At 36.8% G+C, this 24,893-nt stretch overlaps 1 protein-coding gene and 1 long non-coding RNA gene across 12 annotated transcripts in view; one reads left to right on the top strand and one right to left on the bottom strand.

The window, feature by feature from the left end:
* Nucleotides 1–24,893, top strand: part of TJP1 (tight junction protein 1) — a 190,283-nt gene that overhangs the window by 6,000 nt on the left and 159,390 nt on the right. The window lies entirely within an intron of this gene.
* LOC108447516 lies at nucleotides 3,375–24,858 on the bottom strand. 4 transcript variants are annotated; one of them, XR_001863125.1, is made up of 6 exons: nucleotides 22,119–24,419; nucleotides 21,616–21,835; nucleotides 20,095–20,195; nucleotides 12,799–12,886; nucleotides 7,378–7,568; nucleotides 3,375–4,012 (listed from the first exon to the last, which is right to left on the bottom strand). It is a non-coding gene; the product is annotated as an uncharacterized LOC108447516 (long non-coding RNA). The 4 variants fall into 4 exon arrangements; XR_001863120.1 differs by lacking the exon at nucleotides 3,375–4,012 and adding an exon at nucleotides 24,427–24,858 and having other exon boundaries at nucleotides 6,180–7,568; nucleotides 22,119–22,223; XR_001863127.1 differs by lacking the exons at nucleotides 3,375–4,012; nucleotides 22,119–24,419 and adding an exon at nucleotides 24,427–24,858 and having other exon boundaries at nucleotides 6,180–7,568.

Below are 24,893 nucleotides of genomic sequence, written 5' to 3'. Positions count from 1 at the left end.
ACTCTAGATTCATAATTTCTCCTCTTGAGACAGCTCTATAATTTCTGATTAACACAATAAAAATGTGGTTTATAACACAAGTGAAATTGAGTAAGTTTGAGGTTGCCTATTGGGATTTGGTCTATGAATTCTTAGGGCAAGCAGGTTAACTACAAATACCCTCACAAAAATATCAGACAGAAGTACCATATTGCATGACTTCTGCAAGTCAGTACTAAGGATATGGTCTTGGTCTGGTTTTGGGCCAGAAAATATTGTCCCGAGTTCTGTTCATTGTCCTCTCTGTACCTTCTTTCCCAGAATATCCTCTCCAAAACAGGACAATCTCTATTAGACCAATAGATGGAATTATAGGTAGGGTCAGTAATTGCCTGAATATGACCTCAAATTAATACTGTTTTCAACACATTTTTGGTGTAGGTTGTTGTTGTCTTTTGGGTTTTTTGGTGGTCTGTTGTTTGGTTTTTTTCTATTTATATTTCTCTCAAGCATCACTGGACAGTTGGTGCTGGTCCTATAAAAATCATGCAGATAACATAAAGAAAATAGTTAATTATTTTCCTTGGACTTTCTGTTTTCTCCTCCAATAACGGTTTTTATTCTCCTATTGATTGAGAACTAATATGCTGAAGGAAGCAACTCTCAGTAGCATTAATAGTACATAGAGATGTTACTTTCCCATGTATTAAGAAAAGATTGTGCTACAGAGGCTGTCAAATAAATTATCAGAGTAAGTAATATCCAAACTGTGAAAATCAGATACTATTTTTTGTAGTTGTTACAAAACAAGCCATCTATTTTCACACTGTGAGCAACAAGAGATTTTTGCACGCAGCTTTTCCATTTTCATGTAAATGGATTATGATTGTGTGATACATGCTTTATAGTGCATGTAATTAATTCACGTTTGAAGTCTGATTTATGGATTTCCCACTTTCGTTATAATTTTAGAATGGCTCAGTTCCACAGTAGAATATACCTTTCTGAATCTATTGGAATTGTGTTTCACAGCTCTTAAATAAGTTGGTTTTCAATGTTAGCTCAGTTGGTTAGAACATGGTGCTGATAACCCAGTCAAGGTTGTGGGTTCAGTCACCGGATGTGACTGCCTTAAGTCACTTAAGAGTTGGACTTGATGATCCTTGTGGGTCCCTTTCAACTCAGAAAATTCTGTGATCTGTGATTTGAAAATTATCATCTTGCACAGGGAAAAAATCTTATGTGTGGCAAAACTTCACTAATTATAAGTTCTATTGTAAATGCAACAGTCTCTGCTTTGCTTTAAATAACAAAAAATGTATACAAATCATGTAAACAGCATTTATTCAGAAAGAAGTGCAGAGTTAAGCCACAGCACCAGATTTCTAAAATTTATTTGGACATATATTGGCATCTGACACCTCTAAACATCATTACTGGTTTAGATAGTAGAGTGTTTATGCCATATTTTGCATGTGTTTTGTGTTCCTTCAGAAACTTGACACTAATAAAAAAGAGCATCAACAAATGCAGCATTCAGCAGTTAACACTGAACACTTGTCTCCCATAAAGCCCTGTTCAATGGGGCCACTAGATGGTACTGCACTACAGTACAATTCCTTGGCTGCCTATTTGAAATTATAACTGTGAATGATTATTTAGAATTGTAACAATAGCATAATGATTTGTTTTCCTAGACACAATACACACACACACGGAGACAGATACAGAGGATACACACAGGACATTTAGAAGCATTTCTCGGTTTGATTTGCTAACATCGCTAATGAGTCTGTGCTCCTTACCAACCCATGCAAATGTAACTTTGATGTTTCAAAGGCATAGTGGCAAACACTTCCTTTCCTTCATTGAATGTGGCAAACTAAATTCATAGTCTGTGTTTCCCAGAGAAGAAAAAATGGCATCCAAACACAAACCAGTGAAGAGTATGAGCCCAAAATCAGAGATATGATAATTTTCACACTTCAGGAATTTGGAATTCCTTGCTGATTTGGAAACTTTCATACCCATGTTCCATATGAAGACAGCAAAATTAAGTGCACTGTAGTGGTAAATCAAGCCCATGAAGTGAAAACCTAATAATAAAATGCCATAGATATTCAAATGTTTAGGTTGTATTTGTTTGGCTGTACTCACTCAGTTCCAACAGATTAATATATGATTCCTTTTTTTGGATATGTTTAGGAAAACAAATTGTATTTCTACGGACTTCCTACTCATATTCTACAGTTTCCCTACTGAACTGCTGTATTGGGTCTTGGGTCACAAGGCTGTGTACTGTTAAACTTCCTTTGCTCTAAAACACTTTTTCTATGCCCCAAAGCATTCCTTTAGCAAAGGATATTAGTGTCCTACCTTCGGTTTGAAGTTAGATTTCTGAAGTTCATTCTTTTTTACCTGTGTCTGATCCCATGAAAGGGGGTATGTTACACGGGGGTCAAATCAGATGACAAAGACCATAGGTCTGGACTGCATATAGAAAAAATCCCTCTCAAGAAGAACTCAGTTAATGCAGAATCTTGACAGAAATTGCACAGTCCTCCACTGCTGGGAAATGCCAAATAATCCACTCACTTCCTGCCCAGTGTGTCAGGCACAGAGGAAGGCACAGACTGGGTTGATCAGCTCTCGCTGGTGTGCAGATCCCAGCACAAGGGACAGAGCATAGCACAGAAGTGCAAATGATTCTCATGCAGGAAGTCCAAGACAAGGGGCCACACAGCTCCCCAGCACCTTTACAGAGCCATGCTGAATACCACGTTCCCCTGCAACAAGCCTTCAACCATGTGAGCACAGGGACAACCCAGAGAGAAGTCACCAGTAGAATTCTGCAGGGGATTGATTTTCCCTAACAAACTCGAAAATTGATTGGAAGATCTTAGCAGTGAAGTGGAAAAATTTGCTGAGGATTTACTCAACATAGGATGTGTGAGAGCTGTGCACAGCACTGTAAATGGGCCTTAAGATTAAGTAACTGGTTAAAAAAATGGCAGAGGAAATTTAATGCAGATAAATGTGAAATTATATATGTGTTCTTGGCTTTATTCATAAAGGGGTAAAGTCTGAGTTGCCTGTTGTCACTCAGAAGTGAAAGTTTTGGATTGTGACAGACATTTTCACAAAAACATCAACTCAGTGCATGGCAGCAATCCAAAAATACAAGTGTTTTTTAGGAAAGGAAAAAAGACCAAAACAGGAAATATAATAGTCTATAATGCCACAATTTGCTCACACCTGGAATACTGCATGCTGTTCTGGTGCTTGCATCTACCTCATATTTTCCTACTTCCAGGGATTACTTAGAGAAGTAGTTAGTCCTCAAAGGAGGTTTTTGGATGTGCTTGGAGTACAGAGCTCCTTAATGAATGGTCCTGTTTTCCTCTACATCTGAATGATTTGTAGTGGCAGTGGAAACAGAAAAAAAATCCTGCTCTCCTGATGAAATTTATGTGGGAAGAATCTGTAAGAGAAAATTCTCATGGATTATGCACCTCCTCATGGATGGTATTCTGCAAGAGAGGATGCATTGAGCCAATGCAATCAAGGATCGAGAAAAACAGCCACTTCTTGCCAGAAAATAGTGAGACGAAACCTTGACTGGCTTCCTCCAAACACCTGCTACTTGGCATGCCCAAGTCACTGCCAGTATTCCTGCCTTGAGGGTGCCATCCCTAATTTTGCCTGTATTATCAGGGCAAATGTGTTTTGCAAACTAGAAGCTAATACTACAGGTAACATACATACGGAAAGGTTTTATTCAGGTTGTGCCTGATCACAAGTGTTTATTGAGGTTCAAGAGATTAGATTTTAATAAACCAAGGGACTGCACTCCTCTGTGTCTTTACTACCTGGTATTTTTATGACATGCATCAACAATACAAATTAGCCATGACATACGTAACAATTGTCACCCTTGGCTTGTGGCTTTTGGCATCACAGCAGTCATGTCAAGGTCAATTCATCCAGCAGCATTGGCTCATTTGACAGGAAGCTGCTTATCTCAGTTTGGAACCTGGAACAGATAAGCCGTGGCTATAGACAGCAGTAGAAAGAAGTGTAAAAGAGAAGTGAAGGATGAGAAGAGCAAAGGAAATAAAGAGCTCAGAACAAGTGTCTTTCCCAAGTCTTTTGGATATTTCGACTTTAGAAATACCATTTAAAGCTCTTTCCAGTCTCTTATTGTAATTTCTTGCAACTGTTGGCACATTAGCAGTTATCAGACCCTGTAAGTACAGTACATCATAATAAAGACCAGACTCTTTCTTTAGTAGCCTGCTCAGCTCAGGGTAATCTACATTTCCTCCATATAAATGGTCACTTCAGTAAACTGCTTCCCCTGCTACACAAAATGTAAAATATGAGAAGTTCTATGATAGTATAGATAACTAAACTGCTCTTGTGATTGAAGCAGCAGTTGCTTGTGTAAGTACACTTTTACAGATTTTTTTTTTTTTTCCACATAAGATACCAACTGTGGCAACCATTACCATAGCAATGCATTATGTATGCTTCCTCACACAATATCCCATGTCTCAAAATATCCAGACCCCTCTTATCTATTCTCCCTGAATTTTGCTTCCAACAAAACTTGATAGAAAGCTTTTGGCCTTGAAAACGTTTTTTTCTGATCATTGAATTTCCCTAATTTTTGGCTTTTACAGTTAATTACTGCAGCCTCTACCTTATTTTTGGCTATTCTTGGCAAGGAATGGCAAAAAGATTGTTCTTTGCATCAGAAAACGTCTCTGGGAGCTGTGATGGGGCTTCTATATACATCTTAAGCCATCTCTTCACTAATCAGAGGAGCCTTTTTCCATTTCCTGTGCTTCCCAGGTTGGCACTGTTATAGCAGACCGGACACAGACAGGGCTCGGGTCTTACAGCTGCCTTTCCAGTCACCCAGCAGTCTTGTCTTAAGATGACTCCTGCCTGCTCTAGTGGTTTCCTAAGGGTTTTGATACAGGTTAATGAAATGGAAGTCTCAGGTCTGAGAAGGGCTATGTGAGAGATGAGCTGGAGCTGGCAGTGTGCATTCCCACTGTCACTGTGCTCATCTGTCACTTGGGGGATGTACATATTCTTGCTGTGATTTAATTTACATTTAAACCAGTCTTTTAGTAAGAGATCATAACACAATGACTGCATCTTAGTAAAACCTTCTCACAGAAGCCTTCTGTCTTAAGTCTTGGCTATACTTAGGAAGATTACCTCTGTAATATTAATAACATATTCTTTGCTACTGCCCAGCCCCAACAGCACTGAATCATAAAATTGCCATAAAAATATTTCTTCTATGACTGCTGTTAGCATATGCTCTGCTTGCATACTGAGGAAAAAATGCATTGAACTATATGTAATAACATAATTTTGACCTTTTTGTCATCGCAATACTTCCATAAAGACATAGATTGTAAACACTTCTAGGTCAGAATAAATCTCTATCAGTGTCACCTGGGAACTCCAGGCACTGAAGTCCTGAAGTAACAATACCACCAAGAAACAGATACTCAGTTTATGAGGGGAAAAAAAAAAAATCATTGTTGCTTTTGGTATCATTTACTATATACGTATTTAGTACAGTGTTTGGGAAAATTTGTGTTGTATGCAGCATGAATAGTCTTGCAAATGTCAGCACAAAGTTCTTGGAGTTCCTGCAGTGAGAGTAGATGTAGCTGTTTGCTGTGCAAGCTAATGATTTCTCAAGAGGCAGAGAGCTATATACACAATCACTTAAAGCAGCATTTCAATTAATCAAATTACTTTTCTTTTTCCATGTCATTTAAGACTGAGCTGGGAATAAAGCAAAGCATTAAACTGAGAACATTTTTATACAAGTATATTGACCCTGATGGTCATTCTTCACTATGTTTTTAAACCAAAGTGGAATGTTGAACAAACATCCACAAAATTGCAGTACAGGCACTGCAATCTTCAGTATGTTTTATAATGCCAGAGGAAAACTGATAAATACAGAAATAGAATTATTAATTGATTTTAGAAGGGATAATAATAATTTGTAACCAGTGTTCAATTTCAAGATGCATTTAATGATTTTTGAGACAGCTATACATTAGTCTATGTTGGCAATGCAATGCTTGTACAGAAATGGCCCGAATAAATTTTCATTAATGGATCAAAAAGATTATTATCTTCTACTTACACCTTTTTTTTACAGTGTATATGTCACAGCCAAGTAAATGATCTTGAATGCTTAGATTCAAGATGGTTTCTTTCCACAATAAAGTTTGCATCGTAGCTTAGTGTACATTGAAGAAGACTTTCACCTCCTGTTTAACCTCATTTATTGACATAAGTAAGCACACGGGAAAAAAATACTAGGGTAATAACATTCAAGTTTTGGGTTTTTATTAAGGAGTTTAGAATCAAAAGTACTCCTTGTATTTTAAAAGCCTTACTTTACTGAAGTAATAACCATGATGGTTTTATTCATTGGTTTGCATGTTCATTTATGGACACAGTCATAAAGGAGATGAATGGAATTGCCTGCAAGTTAATTTGGCCTATTATCTTTACTTCTAAATTTATAGGTACCAGGGGAGGAAAAAAAAAGAAAAGTACTTGCCAGTAATACAGAAAGTTTAGTAAGAACTACTGGTCGGTTGTCTACAGCAGCCAAAGTATTATGATGCAGAAAGAATCTATTGGAAAACTCCTCTCTACTGTTCTCTGTTCTTTATCCCAAAAAAGAAGAAAAAAAATCAGTAAGAGCAAAATTAAAAATACAGGCAAAATATATTATTAGTTTAATAAGCAAAGATATCTTTCTACCTGAGTCTGAAAAAGGGACTGTTTGATTTAGACTAGAGATTAGGATAAGAAAAAAGGCAGGTAATACAGGATATGAACCAAACAATTAGAAATCTTTTTTTTCTTTTTGTCCTGTGACAAGGCAAAATGAAGTCTGAAAAAACAGAGCAATTAAGTATTATCTTAGCAAAATCATAGGTAATCTGTAGAATTAATTGCCACCATATATGATCAAAAACATTAATTTAATGGGATTCAGAACTGGATTTTATTTTTGCATGAGTAACAGGAACTTCTATAATCTTGCTAACAGTAAATTTCATTTCCGTACCATATTATAAATGCACATCTATCAGAAGAGTGTTCAGAAGAAACATCTTCTAGAAAGAGTTTACTCTTACTAAAGTCCAAAGCTAAGGCAGCTGTGCTAAATCAGGTAGAACACCCCACCAATTCTATAGGGGTGATGCAGGAAAATAAAATCTGTGCTACTCTGCAACATCTGCACTGCTTTACAAGAAGAATAAAAACAACAATGCAGATTAAAATGACAGCATATGAACAATCATAGCCTACACCATATTCGCTGAAATAACCCTGCAGCATTACCTGAAGAATTTCGGAATTCAGTGAATCCTTGTCTACTGGTTCTGCGTTCTGTGGAGATTTGTGTTCCACTGTGCCAACTACTCCCATGGCTTTAGTAAGACACAATCAGTCAGCTGCTCCAGGAACCATTTGGTCCTTTATGTGCACTGGTTCTTATCTCTTCTTTTCTTCTAAAGGCTACTTTCTCAACACTAAATAAAAGGAGTAAAGTAAAAATACTGATTGGAAGTTTCTGTATATTTCTTAAATTTTATAATGTCCTTAGAAACCAATGATGTGATTTTGCATAGAAAATAAAAATACTTTGACTTTTCACCAGATTATATTTCAAAATAATATAGTAAGATTTAAATTAGTTATTTAATGTTAAAAATTAAACACTTTTTGTCCTAGCATTACTGAATAAGTTTTTTTTTTTATGATTTAAATACCACAGAATATCTTAAATATGTTTTCTGATAGATCTGGGGCACCAAGGCCCTTCTGGACATTTATCTCTGAAATTACATTGAGAGGAATAAACAGCTGTCGGGAATATAAATGCTAACTCATCAGAATGCTGACTCAGTGCTGTAGAAATCAAAATATGTTCATCTACTGCAGAGGTAACATGTCATATACCAACTAGTCACATTTTGTCTTGGCCAACCTAAAACCAGTTGAACAAAAATGCTGGAGCAGGGGAGTGGAAATCAAATTATAAATGGGAAAAATTCTAAGGTCCTTGTAAGTATCTGTGATATGACTGTAAAAATAGAATCATAGAATAGTTTGGGTTGGAAGGGACCTTTTAAAGGTCATCTAGTCCAAACCTCACTGCAGACCAGGTTGCTCAGAGCCCCATCCTGCTTGACCTTGACTTTTTCCAGGGACAGAATATCTACCACCTCACCTGTGCCAGTGTTTCACCACCCTCACTGTAAAAAATTTCTTTGTTCCATGTAATCTAAATTGACTCTCCTTCAGTTTAAAACCATTACCCCTTGTCCTATCACAACATGCCCTGCTAAAAAGTTTGTCCCCATCTAATAACCCCAAAAGTAACCATCACAGTTGGGATTTGTTAATTGGTCACCTTCACTGGCAAGACCCCCTATTCTTCTACAAGGATTGTCCCTTGAATTGTCATGTGATTTAAGGTCCACTTCTGATTTCTCTGCAAGTAATAGAATTTCTTTGTTTTGTTTAAGCCGGATTTAGCAATGAAGGACCTGAATCCTCTGCAATGCCATATTAATACTTAATGTCCCATTAAGGACATTGGTCCAGTTTTGGCACTAAGTATGAGCTGAATGCTAGTAACTTTTTGTACTAAGATTTATTAAGGGTGGAAATCTGTTACATGAGAAAATGATTGTATTTTACTAAATATACTGATGTTCTGCCAACAGATGTGAGAAGGTTGGAGATTTTTTTCAAGTTTTGTTCTGGTAATAAATTCTGTTAGGAAAATAACTGCTATCTAGGGATTATGTCAGGACTTTTTATCCAGATTAATTTTATCTTTGATACTTTGGGTCAACCCTCTTGACTTCAGTTGAAGCTCTCTGCACTCTGTGGTGAAGATTTTAGCTCAGTCTGGAGTTTTATCCAAGCAATTGATGACCTGGACTAGTAGCCTGCTGTATGCTTTCTGGTGGAACAAAATACCTTACATTTAATGCATTTCTTGCTTAATATTTCAAAATTGTATATACATGTGAATGTATGTCTATATATCCCTAAAACAATTTCTGTAGCTGCTGATATCCCCTTTTGTATTTCTTTAGCCATCTGCATCTGGCACTCTTCTGCCATATATCAAGGTTGATATCAGGCATCAACCTATACCTTAGAGAAGGATAAGCACCTAATTCTCTGGATATACACCCTGCCATAGGTCCTGCAGCAATGCTGCAAAGGAAGAATTTGCTTTTCAAAAGTATGACCCTGGGCATTACTCAGCAATGATGGCTGTCAAAGGGAAAGAACAAAATACAGCGAAAAAAAATTTCTTTTGAAATACGGCATTAAACCTGGAAAATCTTTCCATGGAAAAAACCCACCCCCCTGCCAAAAGAGAATCTAAAAGCAGAAAATCTTAAGCACTTCATGAAATGAAATCTTTCTAAAGATAAAAGATGACAGAATACAGATCTATTTCTTAAAGAAATTGAAATATTCATAAAGACACACTACAGCACAAAAGCATAGGCTTCCATTTTAAATTTTGTAACCTCAAGCTTAATTCCTTTATTCATTTCAACTCTTCAAGCAATCAGAATTTCTCAAGTCAGAATCTTTCCAGGCAGCTGAATTTCTCTGCTGGGCTCCTTGATCCTGTGACATCTTTGTCAGGCCTAAGTTATCGTGCAGTTTCACAAGGGAGCCCCTGGTTCTGCAAAATCCAATCTAGAGGCATTGTTTTATTGCCCTAGGTAAAGTAGTCTTGTTCTGTAAACTGAGTGAAATTTTCCCTGTACTGGCATGTTAGGCCTTCTGGTTCCAAATCATCCAGCTGTTACTAATCTGTTATGTAGCTAGTATCTCTTCATGCTGTATGATCTACGAGCAGCCAACATTTCTGCATATTTTTATACATCAACATGCTTAATAACTTGTAACATTATAAAATACACATGCAGATATTATAGAACAACACTGCAACTTGGACCTACTTAAGACCACAGCATATTTACTTTTGGTTTGAGGAATTACTTAGTCAAGCTGGTCCTTACCAGCTGGTCCATGGACATACCTTGTTAAAAATCTGTGAAGCAACTTTTAGTTATTATAAAATAATTACCATAACTTAAACTTTTCACTTGTTGTTAATATATTTAGTGTCCTCATTAAAAAAAAAATAAAAGATGAACCTCCCTTCATATAATTCTCTTTTCCATTTTTTTATTGCTACAATCTTACATGAGAAGGTTAAAAGGAACTTTTTCTTATTACACTCATAGGTACAATATCTCTGATCTTGACTCCTAAACTCCCTGACTTACAAAAGATTTGGTAGTTTCAAAGATGGTTATCTCACCCGACTTTCACATCTGGCACCAGTATCAGCACAGACAGAAATAATCTGAAGCAATTTAACTTCGCATTCTAATTCCAGCTTCTGTTAATAGCCTTTCTTCAGCTGTTCCACTTCCAAATTAACTTAGGATTTCTTATGTCATGGTAGTTCTAATCCTTCTAGTTAGGGGCATGTTATCCAGTGGCAGCCCCAGGACTAGATTTGCACCTTATCTGCATACGTTCTTTCTGCAGAATTCAGGAGAAATGATGGATTTGTGCTTATTTTGTATTAGCAACTTCATTTTCATTGCTGCTGTAAACATAGATGGGGTAGTGGCTTATTTCTGAAATGGATTTTTATCTTGAGCAGTCCTGCAAAATATAACTTCATTTATGCAGAATTGGCCCACGGCTTCTGATTCTGTGGTTTAGCTTTCTCGTTTGTATTTGACAGTAAGATTTGGATTTACTACCAATCCCAGTGAGACAAGGCTCCTCTTCTCACAGCACTGCCTGGATTATACAACTTTCTTCCATCTTTCCTCTTGACTTTCTATTGCTCCTTTAATTTACCTCTTGCAGTCATGAAACTATAGGAGTTTCATAAATTTCCCAGGTTCCCCAAACCTTCTGTTATGAACTTTCTGTTCTGAATTTCTCATTCTCTATATCAAGTTTATTCTCTATCCCTTTGGAAATCTGGTCTCTCCTGGGAACATACACCTTCACATTTTACCCTGCACAAGAACAGTTAATGACTGTCCAGTCTCAGCTCTGGCATTTCTATTTGGGACTCTGGAGTAATGAAGCCTGATTAAGTATGGTTGGAACTATATGATATTTCTGTACAATAAAAATAAAGATTGAACATATTTTTTTGGGATCAGCTCCTCAAATAAATCTGTTGCCTTAGATCTTTCCTTCTTTAAAAGTGACTTTTCTTTAAATCCAATGAGTCTTTCAGATAGGAAACAGGGTTGATACTCACTAAGGTCTGACTCTAATTTTTTTCTGATAGCTGTCTTTATATCAAGCAAACAGAACTCTGTTTTAAATCAGTGTTAACTCTGAGTAATAGGAGTGCCAGCGCCACAGGATAATAAAAACCTAGCGCAGAGACATTGCTGTCATGGAGAAATGTTTGGTTGTTGCATTAACTAATAACAATAGATGAATTAATCAGTTTCCTTTTCTTCATTGCCAACCTGGTAGACTGTGATTAAGTTCTCTGCCACTGGCCATGTTGTGGGGTTTATTTTTGTCTTACTTGCTTATGTGTCTATTTTTCTTTTGCCAATACAACCCCCACTCTATTCTTAGGTCTTCATAGACATCTCCCTATAAGTGTTACACTTGTTATAAAGCCACAGTCTCCTTTGGGAGGCATTTGATAATTCTTTTTATCTAGATCACTTAAAATCTTCAAAGACCAGCTGTACCTGGGTATTAATGCTCTTTCAGAACCATATGTTTCCCTTCCGCACAAAACCCATGTAAGGGGGACACTTACATAAAAATCTTGCTGCAAATTATCACTACTTGCTCCTTCTGTAGGGGATAAAGGATGAGGGACAAGCAGGAACACATGGTTTTAATCAAAGCATGGAGTACATAAGAAAGCCTATAGGACATTTAAACATAGCTAGAGTTTTTCTCTCCCTTCCTCAAACCCTCCCCCAAAGTAATGGTAAACACTGCCTGTGAATAACCCCTGTCTATTCAGCTAAGTAGAAATACAAGCAGTACTTTTGGAACCAGGCACAGCTGGTTTTTGCTCAATGTGTTTCTCAGTTACAGAATTCAGAATGTTATATACTGTGCTATCTGTTGCTACAGGCAGCATACCGACATATGATGGCTGCCTGATAAAGAAACATTAGATTACCCATTTATCCCACTCTGCAGAATTTTGAAACATATTTTACATATGGCTTTGGCCCACTGGCTTCCTGTACTTTACACAAGAAAATATGCCATTGTTATTAGTACAGACACAGCAAAATAAAGGCAATATGCAGCGGGTAGGAACAAGAGGATCATTTAAGTTCATTTTCAAAGTTGTCTGATTTCCTGGGTTTGTCCATCCCTTTAGTATCATTCTCCTATTCTCCATGTGAGTTTCCTTAGAACTTTACGAACTTATTTCTAAAATATAGGTGAGAGGATATGTATTCCTACTACAACAAATGCAAAAAAAGGAACAAGCTTTATAAACCACATGTAAACTTTGTTCATATAAACAGCTCAATTATATGTGTTCCATTAATTATTCAGAAGATTACAGAAAACTGGGATGTGCAAATCAAGTGACGGTGCTTCTCTTTTCTCTGGGTTGACAAAAGTAAAAATAAGTATATATACCACAGTAACTAACAGTGTCTGGTAAATACAGTGAAATTACAAAATGAAGAAAAATACCTGGGGAGGGGTGAGTTTGCTTCTTCCAGTTGTTGGCTGTATGTCAAACGCACAGGACAATTTATGAGTAACTTCAGCGCTGCTGCTGCTGCAAAAAATGGGAGACAGCATTGTCATTTTGTGTAGGTGATACAAGATGAATTTGTTCTTTGTAAAACACTTGGAACAGACTGCAAAGAAAAAATTAGCTTACGATATTGGAGAGGGAAGCATCAAAAAAAGAAAGCACATCAAGGCTAGCAAGAAACTCCATGAAAATGTCTCAAGATGTTTCAATACTGGGTCTGCAGAAGAAGTCAAGATGAAATCTGTAGTGCTTTTATATGGGTTGCTTCCTTACTAGTCTCTTTCTATTCAATGCTAGCCAGAAAACATGTGAAGAACAAGAATGTCTCTTCAAGGTTTCTTGATTGAAAATAGCAGAAAATATTCTTCTCTTGTACCACCTAGTGAAGGCCAATTGAATTCAAAGGACAAGTAGCTGGTTGCTAGACTAAAGCATGCTAATGACATTTGGAGAAACAAACTGAGACAAGAGGTGATAAGATTATGTACAGTAGGTTAGAAGAGGACATAGAGTAATCTTAAAATAATTTGTCACTGGTGCTTGTTAGGTGTGTGAGCAGATAAACACAGTATGACAATGCCTTTGTAAGGGAAAAGCAGTGTCTCTTATTTTGATGTTCTTTGTAAAAGACCTATGGCAAAGAAAATGGAAAATGCAATTTCAGTCTGAAGATTATATGAATCTTCAGATAACATTTGTAGCCAACTCCCCCAGAAATTCATCAATCTTGAGGTTGTATTTATTCACAATTATAACTCCTTCAGAGACGCTCATACAAGAGATGACAGAAATGCAGATGAGATTCTATGCATTATATTTAATTCTATCTTATCATATTCACTTAGAATCTTAGCTATGACCTTGAATTTGGTTGTATTTGTAATACAGTTCACCAGAGAGAAGCTGAGCTTCTACAGCATCAGATTTGTCATGAGATGTCAGATGTCTGCATCAAGTAGGACGGCAAGTAACTGAGAAATGACATTGGTGCTACTCTAATCTTAAATCCATCAAGAGAATAAAATTCCTTGCAACCAGAGCAGCATCAGAATACTTATGTAGAACTTCTCTTCTTTGCTACTGGACAACTATTCTGCTGCTATGCTGAATGATTTTTCTTAGTGTGTTTTCCATCCATTAGAAATTTTTGAGATTCAAGTTGTGTAAGAGAGTTTAATGTTTTATTTTGGTGGAATAGCACTATTTTGTCAAAATTTACAGAAGTCAGTAGGAATTACAAAGATAAATACCTTTGATTGGATGACCAGGTAAAAGATGCAATACAATGCTAAGACACCTATGCTTTCAGAAGTTGCAGTAGAAAAGATCATTTGAAAATAATGCAGCTTACTTAGAGATGTGATCATATGAAAATACAGGAAGGCAAGAGCAGAGTCTATTTCTGTTTTGTTCACGGTACAGATACCACAGTAATAATATTTCATAAATGCCTAAGACAGATGGTATGTATGTTTTTTGCATAATAAGATAACCAGAAACTTATCTATTGAATGGAGTAAATCCAATACCACGTGATCCACCTTAATTTTGGCTTCAGGTTCACAGGAAACCTTTCCTCTGAACAGTTGCAGAGCTTGTGATTTATTGCTGCTGTCACAGTGATGTGCACAGATCACCAGACTGAATGTGTGTTGCAGTGACTACTTGCAAGTGTTGGTATTTTTGCTTTGTTCCTACAAACACTATGTCTTCTGTCTTCTAGATCTATGTTTTCTTTTAGTGACAGTGTACTCTGGTACACATTCAAACTGTCAGCACTGCAAAACGCTATCTCTAGCCACTGCGAGGTCACTCACAATGAGTGGAACATCATCACTTTTGGCTACATGAGCAGATAAGAAGCTTGATGTTGTTAATTCCATTTGAATAGTCATTGCTATTTATTTGTTCCATTGTGTGGTCACTGCTTTATTCATTCTATTTGCTTGTCACTAAGGTCCAGCAAAGATTTGGAGGAGGAACATCACACTAGATTTGTGTGAGAAATCAGCTGGTTTTCTTTAGAGAAGTTCTCTGGCTTCTGTAGTGTTTATATCTTTCACTTGGGAGTGAGACCAATGAAGAGGTGCTTTAGCTGCTTGGGCAGTTGTCTGGAAGATAAGTGCAGTGAGTTTGAGAATGTCCTTGATCATTATCCATTAAGCTATGGTCTTTTTACTATGTTCTGGTTTTCAAATCTCAGTAGTGTTGCAGATGGTTCTGAGGAAGGGTTTGCACTACGGCAATAAAAGGAATAGATTTGCAGAGATGTTCAGGGTGCCAGGAGAGATGTCTATTTATGGCTCTAATAGTTAATCTTCAAAATTTATCTTTTGTACATTATTAAAAAAAAATTCACAGAAAAAAAGTAGGATTCTTTAACTAAACAATAAGCACCATTTCCATTTTTGTTGTATACTCTCTTGGGGCTCCAAAGTCTGGAGAGCCAAAGAATAGCTCTCAAGAAACCACAGTACTGAGTAAGAACCAGTCAGTTTCCTAACTGCTTGGGTGCTCTTTACATGCAGATGGTGGGCAAATTGATTACTTGGCAAGAGAGCAAGTGAGATCTCAAACCTGGTAGTGTGTAATGAGAAAAAGAAAAAAAGTAGTCGGTTCTAGTGAGAAGAGTCATTATCCCATAACTCTTAACATGGTGCATGCTGCCATTGCAGTCATGCAGATCACAGCATGACAGATCTCAGGACAGACACCATCTAGGTCACCTTCAGGAAATCACTCATGAGAAATACTGTTCCCAACACTCAGCAAAATGCATGGATTAGACCATGCTATCAGACCTTCACATGGTATAAAATGATCACTTCCATGTGGCCTTATTCATTTATGCCAACTGAGTACACCTGACCCTAACATGGTCTTGCTTTTTCTTTCAAATCTCCAAGCAAACACGTTAAATAATTAGAGGCAAACAAAAGGAAAGAACAGAGAGTATATTAAAATATAACTTTGCTTCATAGCTTTTGCCAATTTGTTTTTGAAACATGTTAGGAAGTAGAAATATTACAGTATCAGAAAATACTGATGTGATGACCAATTTTAAACTGGACAAATAAAATCTTGTACAACAGTCTTGTGCAGGCTTCTGGTTTTATAATGTCTAAAAACAAGCAAGAGAAATATTATAAAAACCAGGAAAATGTTATATAAACTGCCATAATGGCAAAAGCTGATTTAAGTCTATTTACTTTACCAGACAAAACCTTACTAGTGCATTATTTGTGTTATTCTTTTGCTTAAAACCAAGGGACTGACTCACACCACACCATACCCCACCCCACAACGCAAACCCAAAATTTTGTACTCTCTGCTAAGGGACGAATGGCAAATTGCTTAATTACCTCCATTTTCTCTTTTGTTATTCATGCTTTGCCCAGGAAGGAAGGCCTTATGCAATTTGATAGCATAACATCAGAAATGCCATAAAGGCAGTTTTATTTTTATACTGGGGCAATTAAAAAAAAAATTGGTCTACTCACAGCAAATTTGGAGCCAGATCATCTATGCCAAAAGTATCAATAACTGCAGTGTATAAAAGAAGCTAGAATTGATTGTTTCTTCTCTGAAGCAGAGGACAGAAAATTGCTTATTTGATATAAAAATTTGGTTTGTAGCAAGATTGTTGATCTGCACATGAATTTTTATTGTTATAAATGACTAGAATCTAGAAAAGTCTTGACACGGGTTAGTAAAAGATAGATGAATGTACATCCCTTATGTATTCGATGCAGTAAGAAAAATACTTGCTTGATATTCAAAACTACATGTAGCTAGAATTAACAGATCTGTTCTTTCTTTTGTATTTGATATTCTTGAAAGAAACTAAAAAGTGTTTTGTATTCTTCATTTCCATACACCTGAAAAAATGACATATATTAAATTTTTTTCACATTGAAAATATTGGTCCAATTTAATATAAATTTTTTTTAATAAAAGAAAGTTGAATTGGGATACAGAGACATATATTGTCTGAAGTTAGGCTTTCATAATTTGAAACATTTTCAAAACTTGGCTCAAGAGTTCCTTTCAGCTGATTTTTATCTCTCTCATGAATTTCTTTTTTTAATATATAACCCTTCTTCACACACACATCCTTAACGGGAGAGCTCTATCTCACTAGGATGTTACAAGTGCTACCTCTGCTGTTTCCTCAAAATTAAACACTCAGTGACTAAAAGACCAGATCTTGCAGATTCTTAGCAGCATGAATAGTTTTGTTTTTTCTTGAAAATATTCATGTTGGACTCTTGAAAGCTTTGTAGATGCACACTGTAACCCAGTACTGTATTTTGAATTTCCAGTGGGACAGGGTACCATGGCACTAGGGATGGCATCACCTAATTACTAATGACAGCAAAAGTGACATCATAGGAACCAGTCCTTCACCCTGCTGTGTTCAAGCTGATTCTTTCACCAGGTGGAGTCCCACATACCAAAAAAATTCCCTGCAGCATCAAAGTTTTTGCTATTACATTTAACTATACTTTTAAGTTAGCTTTTCATTTCTTAATGTCCATCTTTTAGGCTTCATTTGTGTATCTTAAGTTTTATGATCTATGAGAATGTTACAAGAGACAGGTATACAATAACAGTATAATCATTTGGGAAGCAGATCTGAAATCTGAACCAAATTTTCATGTATGTTTCCCTGGAATTATAGGAACATTTGAGGTGTATTAATACTGATAAATATTGAGCACTTAGATCCTTCATCTATGTTGTAAAAATCTTGTTTAGCACTATTTTATCATTTTTACTCCTTGTTTTCATTGTATCTTTTATTTGGACAGGACAATGAAAAGAGCAGCTTGTACTCCTTCAGTTGTTAAAATTGTTTGTAGTTAGTTCCACTTCTTTCTGGCCCAGAAAAGAGTAATACTTGAACAGTAATAACATTTCTGGGTTGAATTGTTTTATTAAAGTTGTGTCAAGAAAAAAAAATTATTAAAATCAGACTTAGCATGTTTTTTAAAAAATTTGAATAATTACCATAAACAATATCCCTGTAATGAGCTCCACTGACATTTTTTGTGTTCTTTTCATAGTAGATTACTGTATACTTGCCTCTAATTATAGCAAATCCTATTACATTAATTTTCATTGTACTGCTAATCTGATTAAAATAGCATAATATTAACAGTCATACACATGATAATGAGAACAGCTTTATACACTCTAATAAGAGCAACTTTCTTCTTGAAAGTGAAAAATTATTTTCATATTTGTAGTAAGTGCAAATATACAGCTAGAGATATAAAACGGTCTTCAACTCACATTATAAACAATTTCAATACATTCAGGAAACATCCAGCTAACCTTCAGACTTGTATCTTATGAATGTGGAAACTTTCTTATCAGCATTTAATTAAAGACATTAAAGATGCTAAATAAGGCTCTGAATTTATAAATTTCATATTTATAATATTGTAAATAAATGATAATTAGATATTTTTATTTATAACATAAAAATAATTTATAAAATTAGGCATGTTTATAAATTTTGGCAAGAGAAACTCCTTAAATTTTAGTAATACTCTCTGTCATTTTGATCTACTTATCCTGATGTGTACAGGTACCGTGCACAAAACTCACCACTGAACTGAAAACAAAAGGGGCAAAGCAAGTAGTCTTTCCAGACAACTGAGTGCAGCCATATGAATTGGTCCTCGTTCCAGATTTTTCACAGTGGTTCTATAACACATCTACCACAGCAGTTCAGATAGCCATATTTTTTTCCCAGCCTGCAATATTCTGAATTTTTGTTTTTCAGAATTTTACACCCTTCCTCCAGGGAAGAGTAATTATCCCCTGCTTTTCACAATCTTCCATTTTTTTTTAACTGTTGTGTGCTTGGAGGGTTCCCCATCGGGCATAGCATCTAAAAATGAAAGCTATTAACAACTCTACATCCCAAAATCATAGCAAGGCCTGATCACACCTCACCTCAGAGTTACAGAGGCTCACAGCTCTACCAATACGCAGTTAGCAAGATTAATTAATTAGATCTTTGTGTACTTAGACTGTGATGTGTTGCAGATGGCACTTTATTCCTTAGAATCTTTTCTGGGAAGCGATGTTACTTACGCTTCTCTTTCTTTTGCATCTCACATTGAAATTGTACGCTTGGTGATTTCTTCCCTCCAGTAGTTTTCTACATGAATAAGCTGTATCAGAGAGCACTAATGGAATTCATGCATATGCTTATTTTTTTCTACATTAAGCTTATTTTATCCTGTGAGAGGGTCATGCTTGTCAGGCATAATGTGATATTTGGATAATTTTGACTTAGGGTAGTTTTCTTTTTTTTTTTTTTTTCTTTTAAGAGTAAAATCTTAGCATTACAAGCTTGCAAGGAATGGGTATATCTAAAATCACTGGACAGCAGCTGTACAAGTCCACTTTAGTCTAGCCTGAATTCCTCACTTTAATAGTATTCTTATTTTTGCAGTAATTTAAAATTTGGTTTTAATAGTATAAAGCAATTCCACATCAGACTTGGTAGAGCAGCACTAACACTATGTGTATAGAAAACCACTTCTAAATGCCCTGTAATTATATAGTATAACAGGGATACTTGCTCACAAGTTTCTTGTAAATATTTCAATTGCTTAATTTAGAAAACCCTTTCTTCTTGCTAATCCACAGTAATTTTTTATTCTGTGAATAAATTCTCTTAAGATATTTTCTTCTTCTGAGAAAACAAGGTGAACATTCTTTCCTTCCAAAGCAAAATTATTTACTTCTTTTTATTTTGGCAGCTCAAATGAATGATCAGGATGAACAGTTTCAGAAAATGCAAACTAGTTTTAAATGTCTGTGTCAGTTCACTACTGTACCCACTTAGACCCACAGTTCTCTGCCACCAGCCAAGCCAGTCTCTCATGAGGACACTTCAAAGAAATGTGAAAACTTCCCTTTGTGTACACTGTCAATTCCACAGTAAAGTGTGATAGGAAAATTCCTTCAGGTGTTTTTGTTTATTTTTTATGATGATACTGTATTTATCTCTCATATATATTTACATAACCTTCACTTAATATGTATTTTATGAAAAAAAGCTGTAATAGGCCAGGTAAAACCCTTTGCATTATTTTCAATAAATACATTAATGTGAGTACAAAGAAACCGTAGTAGATCAGAAAAAGTCACATAATTATGTATTTTAAATGAAGTTAGGAAACACACAAACACACACACTTCTTGCTTACTTCTGAGGAGGGAGAAAATAACCCCCAGAGTCATTGCATCCGACAAACTTGGAGATTTTGAATTGCTTTGCCTTTCATAGATGTGATTCGTCTCTTTTTTTCTGGAAAGGAAATGGAAGATATAAAAAGTTTACACATGACAGATTGAAACAGCAAGGAAGTCGGTTACAATAGCTTTAATGGAAATCTTTATTAATATTATTACTATAACTGACTAACTATACAAGTTCACATTACTAACAACTCCTGCAGAAAAAAACCTTCCTTAGTAAGTAGGCACGTTTTGATTAAATTACAGACAGAGATCAGTCAACTAATGTTGTGTTTTAATGTCACTACTGTATTCTATCAGTCTGGGACTCTGCCACTTTACCAACTGAACTGTGTAATACAAAGTTCCCAAATCATATTAAATACCACAGAAGCATAGAACATGACATTTATCAAGATTTTTTTATCAATCATTGGAGTAAAAGTCAGCAAGGGGAACAGATTCATCCTAGAAGCAAACAAAATGTTAACTCTTCAGCACACACAGTAGCACAGTATTGAGAACTATATGGAACAGATCATGTAATGAAAAGTGTCTGTTTTATGCACAGTACAGATAAAATTAAGACTATCCTAAGATGCAAATAAAAGACATTATTTAATATTCCATAAAACCAGCAGCAAGTTTATTTAATGTTAGATTTAGTTCTAATAAATTTTGCAAGCCTAAAAATCAATGCAATTGAATGCTAGAAATGTGCCATTAAGGTCTAATCTGCCCTCAAAAGTTGCCAATGCAACCATTACATTACTAATAAAGATGCCAGTTATTCTGGTAGGATTTTTTTTTTTTTGCCAAACAGTAGCTTATACCGGTTTGTTGAACAAAGTAAGCCACATCAGCAAATAAAAAGCATTTTTGCTTGTTCACTAGCACAGCAATGCCAGTTAGAAGCGTAGTTTCTTTTTCCTTACATTATTCCAGAAAAACTACATTATCTGAAGTAATTTAAGCATACCTAAGACTTAAAAAGTGCATTTCTATAGTGTCTCCAAAGTCTTTTGAGTCAGACCTAAATTTCCGCTCATCCTATGAGCACAGTCAAAACTGACACAAGTGAAAGTTTGAAAAGGATGGCACCTAGTGACAACTGGCACTACAGGCTTGTGTGATAAGGCTGATGATAACGGAAAGCAAGATAAGGTTCCGCAATCCCAGTGACAGGCTTACTGAAATCAAATCTAGAAGAGGTAGATCATGCTGCCAAATCTTGCTTTGCACTCCCTGTAATTTCATATATATACTATCAACATTAAGATGGAAAAAACAAGAGGCACAACTTAGGATGAAAATAGCTTTACACCACAATTGCGCTTCCTCAGTCTTAGCAGCTGATGGGAGCTCCCAATGTACAACTGCCTCAGTGGCACCCTCTGAGTTGCAGTGAGTCAGTCTCCTGCTGCTGACAACAGCCTAAAATCACCATGGTGTGGGCCGAGATGATCACACACACTGGCATTAAACTCTACCTTCTCGGGCTCCTTCCATGGATATTCTGCATACACCACTGTCCCGGTGTAAACATACGATCATGGGTGGAGCTGTGCCAAGAGCACATCCACTCAGTGTAGCAGGCATACACAACATTGCAACTTGTAGCTGTGAAAGAGCAGTCTGTTCTCTGAGCCAAGAAGTGCATCAGAAGGTCATTCTGGAGACAGGTTTCAGAAGAGGCCAGGGCATCACAGACTGTAAGAAATAGATTATAGCTTGTTCTGAGGTAAAGCCTGCAGCTGAGTTACCTGAGCAAATAAAATTAAGAAATTAGTATGGTTCTGCTTGGTTTTGTACTGAAAAAAGCCCTATGAAACAGCTATATTAACTTAACAGGAATTAAATTGCTTTTAAAACACACACTAGGTTCAAAAAATGTTCCAGCTTTCTGCAGTGAAGGACAGTGTATTTAGACAGAACTGGTTTGCATGGAGAACAGCAAATAGCATCAGAGAGCCTCTCTTGCAGGGATATCTACCTTAGAAATTTTGGTCTTAGCTCAGCAAACAGGTCCATGCAGGGCTTGGAGCTAACAGTGGGATGTCCGAACGCTTCCCTTAATCTGGAAGTTGCTGATTGACTCCTGTTAAAAATAGGCTGGTTGTCTGAAAGGCAAGAAAGACAGGATCTTTTTACTCTTTCATCATATATGTAAAACATTGGTGCTTAAAGTAAGATGTTCTGAAAGGCAATATATAATGGAGCCACACTAAGAAGGAACAGGTACAAGAGAAACAGAAATAATGCCAATTAAAATTAGAGGATGAAGTGTCTTCATTAATAACTGTTTTTTATACCTGTAATGCACATCAAGAAGTACAGAAGATGGTGCATAAAATGGGCTTAAGTTAATTTGTTAATACGAGATGCATGTAATTTAATAGTTGAAAACTATAGAGCTAAATTTGGAGTTACTGTCATTACTTAGCAAATTTAAATAGATTTAGGAATCCCTATTGAATTAGGAACAGGAATCACGTTACAGACTTTTAAAGAAGTTTTGAATATACACCCATGCTCCATTGTAAGTCTTTATGCAAGGTACTGTTACCACATTTCTTAACTCTTTTGTATATCAATACTAAAAATAAACTTATGTCCCAAACTTGCAATGTAAAAGTGAAAAACAGTGTTTTGGGATTCTGTGATACACAGTCCTTTTACAAAGTAAAAACCTCCGACAGCTTACCTGCTTCTTCCAGGCTTATCATCTTTCAAATAAACTTTGCTTCCTCATATCCATAGATTGTCTGATCTACAAAATTTCTACCACTACAACCAGCTTAGGACTAGATTTTTTTTTCAAGAATTTCTACATGAGGTATGTTTTTCTAGCTGACAGGTGTAACATTCATATACTTAATAATAACAAATAACATTCAATATCTATACTAATACAGTCTCATCATTATTTTAGTCAGTACCTCCTACCATTTTAAGGTGCATACTATTTTCTTAATAGTATTGCACAAATGTAAATGACTCTTTCAATTACAATGTCTCTAGAATTCTGTTAATGTTGTAGAGATCAAAATCCAGCCCACACTTACTCTCTTATAACATGTGTGGGCAACAAGAGTTTTTTCAGCCAGCTAATGATGACTAGATACACAGGAGAAAGCAATGTGTTCGTTTTACAGTTCTTGGTTTTAAGGCAAAGTAAGAACTCTACAGGTTTTCAAACTAATTTGATACACTGTGTATATAAGATATATACTTACCAGTTAGCATGCTAAGAGCATTGTTTAAGTACAACAATTAATGCCACCTCCTTAATCTTCCTAATCATTTCAAGTTAGCCATCCCTCATTGCTTGTAATGCCTGAGCTCTTCAAGTCAAAGAGCCCATTAACAGTATCTTCAGAGCTGGAGATGTACATGCTTATACTGGACATCAAGCTGCCATTTGAATTTTTTTAAGCATTTGTGACACAGAATTTCAGGACATTTGTGAACATCAGATTTCTTGGCTGAAAATGCAAAGCCATTTAACTCATTGACTACAGTAATGCAACTATTGTGTTTCTAATTAAAATCTGTTGTGCTTGTTAAGTATTGCATTTATCTTCTCTGCTTCCTGTGTAGTGAACAGGCCCAGGCAGAATGCAGCTCACTGCAGCCTTGAGGTATATATTACACATTCACACACACACAAAAAATCACTGAAACGCTCATCTCTGAGCCAAAAAGTGACAATACTATTCACATTATTTCTTCCTAGCTGACAGTGCAACCTCAGGCTCTCAACTCAGGGTAAGGATTACAACTCATACTCTTCACATTATAGCAGCTTAATGAAAAGTTGTCCCTTCAGCATGGATTTGTTCTTATCTGCACTCCGCAAAATATCTATCTACGTGCGTAAACAGGGTATCCCAGGCCACAGTATTTCCCACCACCATTGATCAACGTGTCCAGCTAAGTGCTACCCCTCATTTCAAGGATGTTTGCACTGAGGGTCTCCAATCATACTGTACGAGATGATAGAACTTACTCCAAATGCACTTCTCAGACACCACAGTCTTCTGTTGCTGTTAGTGCTGAGCTTGAGGAGGAAGGCAGAGAACAGATTAAAGCCATAATAACTGTGTCACACCTCAGGCCATGACACAGTTACACGTTCAGCTATTTGTGCTTAAGCACCCAGAAGGTGGGCACCCCTCTAAAACAAATTTAATACTTCGGCTTTATCATCATATGAGTCTCAAACATGTTCCAGTTGCTTTCCTCGCATGGGAATAAAAAAAATAAAAAAGGGGTTGCCTTCCGGTTCCCTGTGGCCTCACCAGGGTTTTTAAGTGCGGTTCCCCGTGCAGGTGCTAGGGGTGCCTCCTATGGTCCCGCGGCGGGAGCTGCCTTCCAGCCGCCCTTCCTGAGGGAGACTTGGCGGGATGCGCTGTCCAAACCTTCGCCTGAGCACTGCTGTCGCCCTCATCCTTAACTCACCCGTACCTATCCTCGCCTCGCTTCACCCCACCCTCCTGCTGACCTTCCCCCTCACGGGGCCGCCCCGGCAGGCGGTGAGGCGTTTGCCCCGGAGCTCGGTTATTGCTACCTTACAACCGACACCGTTAGCCGGGGAGGCGATTAAAATAACATGGGGCTTCTCTAGGCGCTAATGGGATTAGAGGCGAGGCCGGCGAGGCGCGGGCAGCGCTGCGGCCATGGCGCGCCCCTGATGGCGGGAGGGCAGCGCGGCGGCTGCGCCTCATGGGTGGGGGCGGGATACCCCAGGTAATCGGGGAGGGCTGCG

Source organism: Corvus brachyrhynchos, unplaced genomic scaffold, assembly GCF_000691975.1.
Source record: "Corvus brachyrhynchos isolate BGI_N302 unplaced genomic scaffold, ASM69197v1 scaffold200, whole genome shotgun sequence".
Taxonomy (NCBI): domain Eukaryota; kingdom Metazoa; phylum Chordata; class Aves; order Passeriformes; family Corvidae; genus Corvus; species Corvus brachyrhynchos.
Note: the sequence above shows the minus strand (reverse complement) of the source record. Positions and strands in the feature narration are given on the sequence as shown.